Here is a 6379-nt window from a genome sequence, read left to right as displayed (position 1 = left end):
CCTCTCTCTCCTCATCCTCCCCTCTCTCTCCTCTTCCTCCTCTTTAATGTACACTGGGAGCAGCCACAGAAAGAAGTGGAGAGACAGCATTCTTTGCAAACAAATAAACACAGCACACATACAAACACACACACACACACACCTTCCACCCACACTCCACCCCATCTCCCTCTAAGAGACATCTGTGCAACTCTTCTACCCCACCACCCTTGCCTTCCCCCATTCCTTATCCGTCCAACACAGTGTCCGAAGCTTTCCAATTCAATTTCCTCCATTTAGGAGAACATCTATCTTCTCTCTCTCTCGCTCTCTCTCTCTCTCTCTTTCTTCCTGACCACCCATTTTTTTTCCATATCCTTTGTTAAGGATGATGTGCCGCTTTGGGTTTACAGTAGAGCCACTAATGTGTCCTGCACACTCAGCTGCCACAGCTACCCTAGACTCTTGACTAACTCTGCTCTGCTCTGTTCTGTTCTACAGTGGACTGGACACACAAACACTGTGATCTGCTTAAAACCTCAGTTGAGACACACACACACACACACACACACACCACTCGGCTCTCCACATCAGTGGACACACCACAGAGAACCAAAGAGGAGAGAGAGAGATTGAGTAAAGCACTGATTAGCTCTCTCTGTCTCACTCTCTCTTTCCATTATCTGACTTTTTTTACACTGACTCTCTCTCTCGTGTGGCCTGGTGTGGCCTGAGGCAGCGGTGTTAACCAGCCCACAGAAGGGTGTCATGTGATGGGAAGGGGAGACCAGGCATGGGGTCGACATGTTAGGGTGAATCACTAGCTACTAATCTGTCTGCCTTTTACCTTTGATATGCCTGGGGTGAGGTCTTTATGTATCCTAGTATAGGGGATGTCCTAGTATAGGGGATGTCCTAGTATAGGGGATGTCCTAGTATAGGGGATGTCCTTGTATAGGGATGTCCTAGTATAAGGGATGTCCTAGTATAAGGGATGTCCTAATATAAGGGATGTCCTAGTGTAGGGGATGTCCTAGTATAGGGGATGTCCTAGTATAGGGGATGTCCTAGTATAGGGATGTCCTTGTATAGGGGATGTCCTAGTATAAGGGATGTCCTAGTATAAGGGATGTCCTAGTATAGGGGATGTCCTTGTATAGGGGATGTCCTAGTATAGGGGATGTCCTAGTATAGGGGATGTCCTAGTATAGGGGATGTCCTAGTATAGGGGATGTCCTAGTATAGGGGATGTCCTAGTATAAGGGATGTCCTAGTATAAGGGATGTCCTAATATAAGGGATGTCCTAGTATAGGGGATGTCCTAGTATAGGGGTTGTCCTAGTATAGAGGATGTCCGGACCGCGACCGGGAGACCCATGGGGCGACGCACAATTGGCCCAGCGTCGTCCAGGGTAGGGGAGGGAATGGCCGGCAGGGGATGTAGCTCAGTTGGTAGAGCATGGCGTTTGCAACGCCAGGGTTGTGGGTTCGATAACATAATGTATGTGCTAACTGTAAGTCGCTCTGGATAAGAGTGTCTGCTAAATGACGTAAATGTAAAATGTAAATGTCCTTGTATAGGGGATGTCCTAGTATAAGGGATGTCCTAGTATAAGGGATGTCCTAGTATAAGGGATGTCCTAATATAAGGGATGTCCTAGTATAGGGGATGTCCTAGTATAGGGGATGTCCTAGTATAGGGGATGTCCTAGTATAGGGGATGTCCTAGTATAGGGGATGTCCTAGTATAGGGGATATCCTAGTATAGGGGATGTCCTTGTATAGGGGATGTCCTAGTATAGGGGATGTCCTAGTATAGGGGATGTCCTAGTATAGTGGGTATAAGGGATGTCCTAGTATAGGGGATGTCCTAGTATAGGGGATGTCCTAGTATAGGGGATATCCTAGTATAGGGGATGTCCTTGTATAGGGGATGTCCTAGTATGGGGGATGTCCTAGTATAGGGGATGTCCTAGTATAGGGGATGTCCTAGTATAGGGGATGTCCTAGTATAGGGGATGTCCTAGTATAGGGGATGTCCTAGTATAGGGGATATCCTAGTATAGGGGATGTCCTTGTATAGGGGATGTCCTAGTATGGGGGATGTCCTAGTATAGGGGATGTCCTAGTATAGGGGATGTCCTAGTATAGGGGATGTCCTTGAATGGAGTGTTGTGATAGTTCAAACTGTGTGTGTAGTAGCAGGATTTCTGACAATGCCAGAATGTGTGTGTGTGTGTGTGTGTGTGTGTGTGTGTGTGTGTGTGTGTGTGTGTGTGTGTGTGTGTGTGTGTGTGTGTGTGTGTGTGTGTGTGTGTGTGTGTGTATGTGTGTGTGTGTCAGGTTTTCCATTAACCGGTAATAGCTGGCTTTTGGCAGGATGAAAAAATTGAAAAGTCAATAAATATAATTGGCGCCCGGCCAATTGTCCGGGAGAAGAAGAAAAAATGATATAGTGAAATAATTTAGTCTCTTGACTGGTGGAAACACGGGTCCATGGAAATACATTTGAATGGTCTTATCGGTCTATAGGTTCATTTACATCATTTTGTGGTATTCAATTGACGCGTGTGTATATTCATGATGTATCTTATTTAACACACGCGTACAGCATACAGATACAGAGCATTTCAGCGAGAGAGCTGCTGCTACATCACCTCAAACGGCAAATGCATAGGTAACGGAAGGCAGGCCACTTTACAATGAGCTGGAGGCAGTATGCATTTTGAAAACATATACTTGAATGTTTTACTACATATACAGTGGGGGAAAAAAGTGTTTAGTCAGCCACCAATTGTGCAAGTTCTCCCACTTAAAAAGATGAGAGAGGCCTGTAATTTTCATCATAGGTACACGTCAACTATGACAGACAAAATGAGGAAAAGTGATTCCAGAAAATCACATTGTAGGATTTTTAATGAATTTATTTGGAAATTATGGTGGAAAATAAGTATTTGGTCAATAACAAAAGTTTCTCAATACTTTGTTATATACCCTTTGTTGGCAATGACGCAGGTCAAACGTTTTCTGTAAGTCTGCACAAGGTTTTCACACACTGTTGCTGGTATTTTGGCCCATTCCTCCATGCAGATCTCCTCTAGAGCAGTGATGTTTTGGGGCTGTCGCTGGGCAACACGGACTTTCAACTCCCTCCAAAGATGTTCTATGGGGTTGAGATCTGGAGACTGGCTAGGCCAAAAGGTTCTATTTTGGTTTCATCTGACCATATGACATTCTCCCAATCCTCTTCTGGATCATCCAAATGCACTCTAGCAAACTTCAGACGGGCCTGGACATGTACTGGCTTAAGCAGGGGGACACGTCTGGCACTGCAGGATTTGAGTCCCTGGTGGCGTAGTGTGTTACTGATGGTAGGCTTTGTTACTTTGGTCCAGCTCTCTGCAGGTCATTCACTAGGTCCCCCTGTGTGGTTCTGTGATTTTTGCTCACCGTTCTTGTGATCATTTTGACCCCACAGGGTGAGATCTTGCGTGGAGCCCCAGATCGAGGGAGATTATCAGTGGTCTTGTATATCTTCCATTTCCTAATAATTGCTCCCACAGTTGATTTCTTCAAACCAAGCTGCTTACCTATTGCAGATTCAGTCTTCCCAGCCTGGTGCAGGTCTACAATTTTGTTTCTGGTGTCCTTTGACAGCTCTTTGGTCTTGGCCATAGTGGAGTTTGGAGTGTGACTGTTTGAGGTTGTGGACAGGTGTATTTTATACTGATAACAAGTTCAAACAGGTGCCATTAATACAGGTAACGAGTGGAGGACAGAGGAGCCTCTTAAAGAAGAAGTTACAGGTCTGTGAGAGCCAGAAATCTTGCTTGTTTGTAGGTGACCAAATACTTATTTTCCACCATCATTTGCAAATAAATTCATTAAAAATCCTACAATGTGATTTTCTGGAATTTTTTTTCGGCTCCGGGCTTGACCACCACCCTCCGTAGCGCCCCTGGTCCGGTCTGGCCCCGCTGGCTGGAGCTGGACTGGACATCGGTGGAGCGGCATGCTTAGGCTCCGATGTGGAGCAGCTGACCTGACCAGGCACCGGTGACCCAGGCACGGGCTGTGCCGGACTGATGACGCGCACCACAGGCTTGGTGCGGGGAGCAGGAACGAGCCGGACCGGACTGACGACGCGCACCACAGGCTTGGTGCGGGGAGCAGGAACGAGCCGGACCGGGCTGACGACGCGCACCACAGGCTTGGTGCGGGGAGCAGGGACGGGCCGAACCGGGCTGACGAAGTGCACCACAGGCTTGGTGCGGGGAGCAGGAACGAGCCGGACAGGGCTGACGACGCGCACCACAGGCTTGGTGCGGGGTGCAGGAACGGGCCGGACCAGGCTGACGACGCGCACCCCTGGCTTGGTGCGGGGAGCAGGAACGGGCCGGACCGGGCTGACGATGCGCACCACAGGCTTGGTGCGGGGAGCAGGGACGGGCCGAACCGGGCTGACGAAGTGCACCACAGGCTTGGTGCGGGGAGCAGGAACGAGCCGGACAGGGCTGACGACGCGCACCACAGGCTTGGTGCGGGGTGCAGGAACGGGCCGGACCAGGCTGACGACGCGCACCCCTGGCTTGGTGCGGGGAGCAGGAACGGGCCGGACCGGGCTGACGATGCGCACCATAGGCTTGGTGCGAGGGACAGGAACAGGCCGGACCGCACTGGGAACACACACCACTGGCCTTACCCGGGGATCAGGAACGGGCCAGACCAGGCTGACGACGCGCACACCTGGCTTGGTGCGGGGAGCAGGAACGGGCCGGACCGGGCTGACGATGCGCACCATAGGCTTGGTGCGAGGGACAGGAACAGGCCGGACCGCACTGGGAACACACACCACTGGCCTTACCCGGGGATCAGGAACGGGCCGGACCGGACTGGCAACCCACCTCAGTACCTCTCGCCGTGCCTCTACATTTTCCTTCCCTCTACTCGCCAATGGCTCCCGTAACCCGGTGGCCTTCTCTCCTCGTCCACTAACTCGCCCCTTATCTGCCTCCAGCAGCCCCGTCGTCCACGGTGTGAGCCCCCCCCTACATTTTTTTGGGGTTTGTCTCTCCCCCGTGGATATGGCCTCCATGGCTCTTGCCAGACTCTCCATCCTCTGCTCCCAAGTCCAACCTCTCTCCTCCTCACGCGGCTTGACCCAGTCGAGGTGGATATCCGCTAGAGTTACCTCTGGCGTTGGCTCCTGGACACGCTGCTTGACCCAGTCGAGGTGGATATCCGCTAGAGTTACCTCTGGCGTTGGCTCCTGGACACGCTGCTTGGTCCAGTTTTGGTGGGATCTTCTGTCACGTTCGTCGAACACAGTGGACCAATGCGCAGAGTGATTTGCGAACATACTTATTTTATTAGAGTACCACACGAACAAAACAACAAAACGATACGTGACGTCCTTGGTAACAGACACTAACCATATACGGAACAAGATCCCACAAAACACTGTGGCAAACAGGCTGCCTAAGTATGGTTCCCAATCAGAGACAACAAGCAACAGCTGATACTCGTTGCCTCTGATTGAGAACCACCCCGGCCAACACAGAAACACAAGAGCTAGATAATAAACCTATAACACAAAACACATAGAAACAACACACCCTGGCTCAACATAACAGAGTCCCAGAGCCAGGGCGTGACAGCATGTTTTACCTTGCTTCAAAGTAGCCTAGCCAAAATCAGACCATATCCGTGGAGACAATTATTTTAGGTTAACTTTCTTTCACTGTCCAGTAGCCAAAGGAACTTAAAAATTTGGAACAGATATTTCCTCTCTGTCACATGAAACCGCTCGCACCTGCGGTGCGCTTTTGACAACGGTGTTTTCCTGCTTGACAACGGTGTTTTCCTGCTTGACAACGGTGTTTCCCTGCTTGACAACGGTGTTTTCCTGCTTGACAACGGTGTTTTCCTGCTTGTGCGCATTGCTGCGCTTATAATGTGAAGAAATAATAGTTTAGCAACATTTTAAGCTCAACGTTCTGATCTGTTGCATCAGACTCATTGCTTTTAAACGTTAATTTTTTTTATCTCGCCTAGGCCTGCTGGTGGTATGAATTTAGGATCTATCGTCCCACAACTGTCCCAGAGTCGGTTGGGAAAAGGCTTTTTATTTCTCGACAAGCTGACAAATAGAATAGGTCAACTTTTCCACTATGTAGTCCCGTGTAGCTCAGTTGGTAGAGCATGGCGCTTGCAACGCCAGGGTTGTGGGTTCGATTTCCACGGGGGGCCAGTATGATTTTGTTATTTTTTTTATGTATGCACTCAGGATATGTAAAATGTAAGTCGCTCTGGATAAGAGCGTCTGCTAAATGACAAAAATTTAAAAAATTTAAAATAGTAGATTGACATAGGCTAGTGATTCTGCTGTTTGTTCCTCGTC

At 49.3% G+C, this 6379-nt stretch overlaps 1 protein-coding gene across 1 annotated transcript in view; it reads right to left on the bottom strand.

The window, feature by feature from the left end:
* Positions 1 to 6379, bottom strand: part of LOC311123177 (forkhead box protein N3-like) — a gene marked incomplete at both ends in the record, with an annotated part of 86827 nt that overhangs the window by 11371 nt on the left and 69077 nt on the right. The gene's annotated exons all lie outside the window — the stretch shown is intronic.

Source organism: Coregonus lavaretus, assembly GCF_964263955.1.
Source record: "Coregonus lavaretus genome assembly, contig: HAP1_SCAFFOLD_674, whole genome shotgun sequence".
Classification (NCBI taxonomy): Eukaryota; Metazoa; Chordata; class Actinopteri; order Salmoniformes; family Salmonidae; genus Coregonus; species Coregonus lavaretus.
This window is presented reverse-complemented; position numbering and strand designations above follow the sequence as displayed.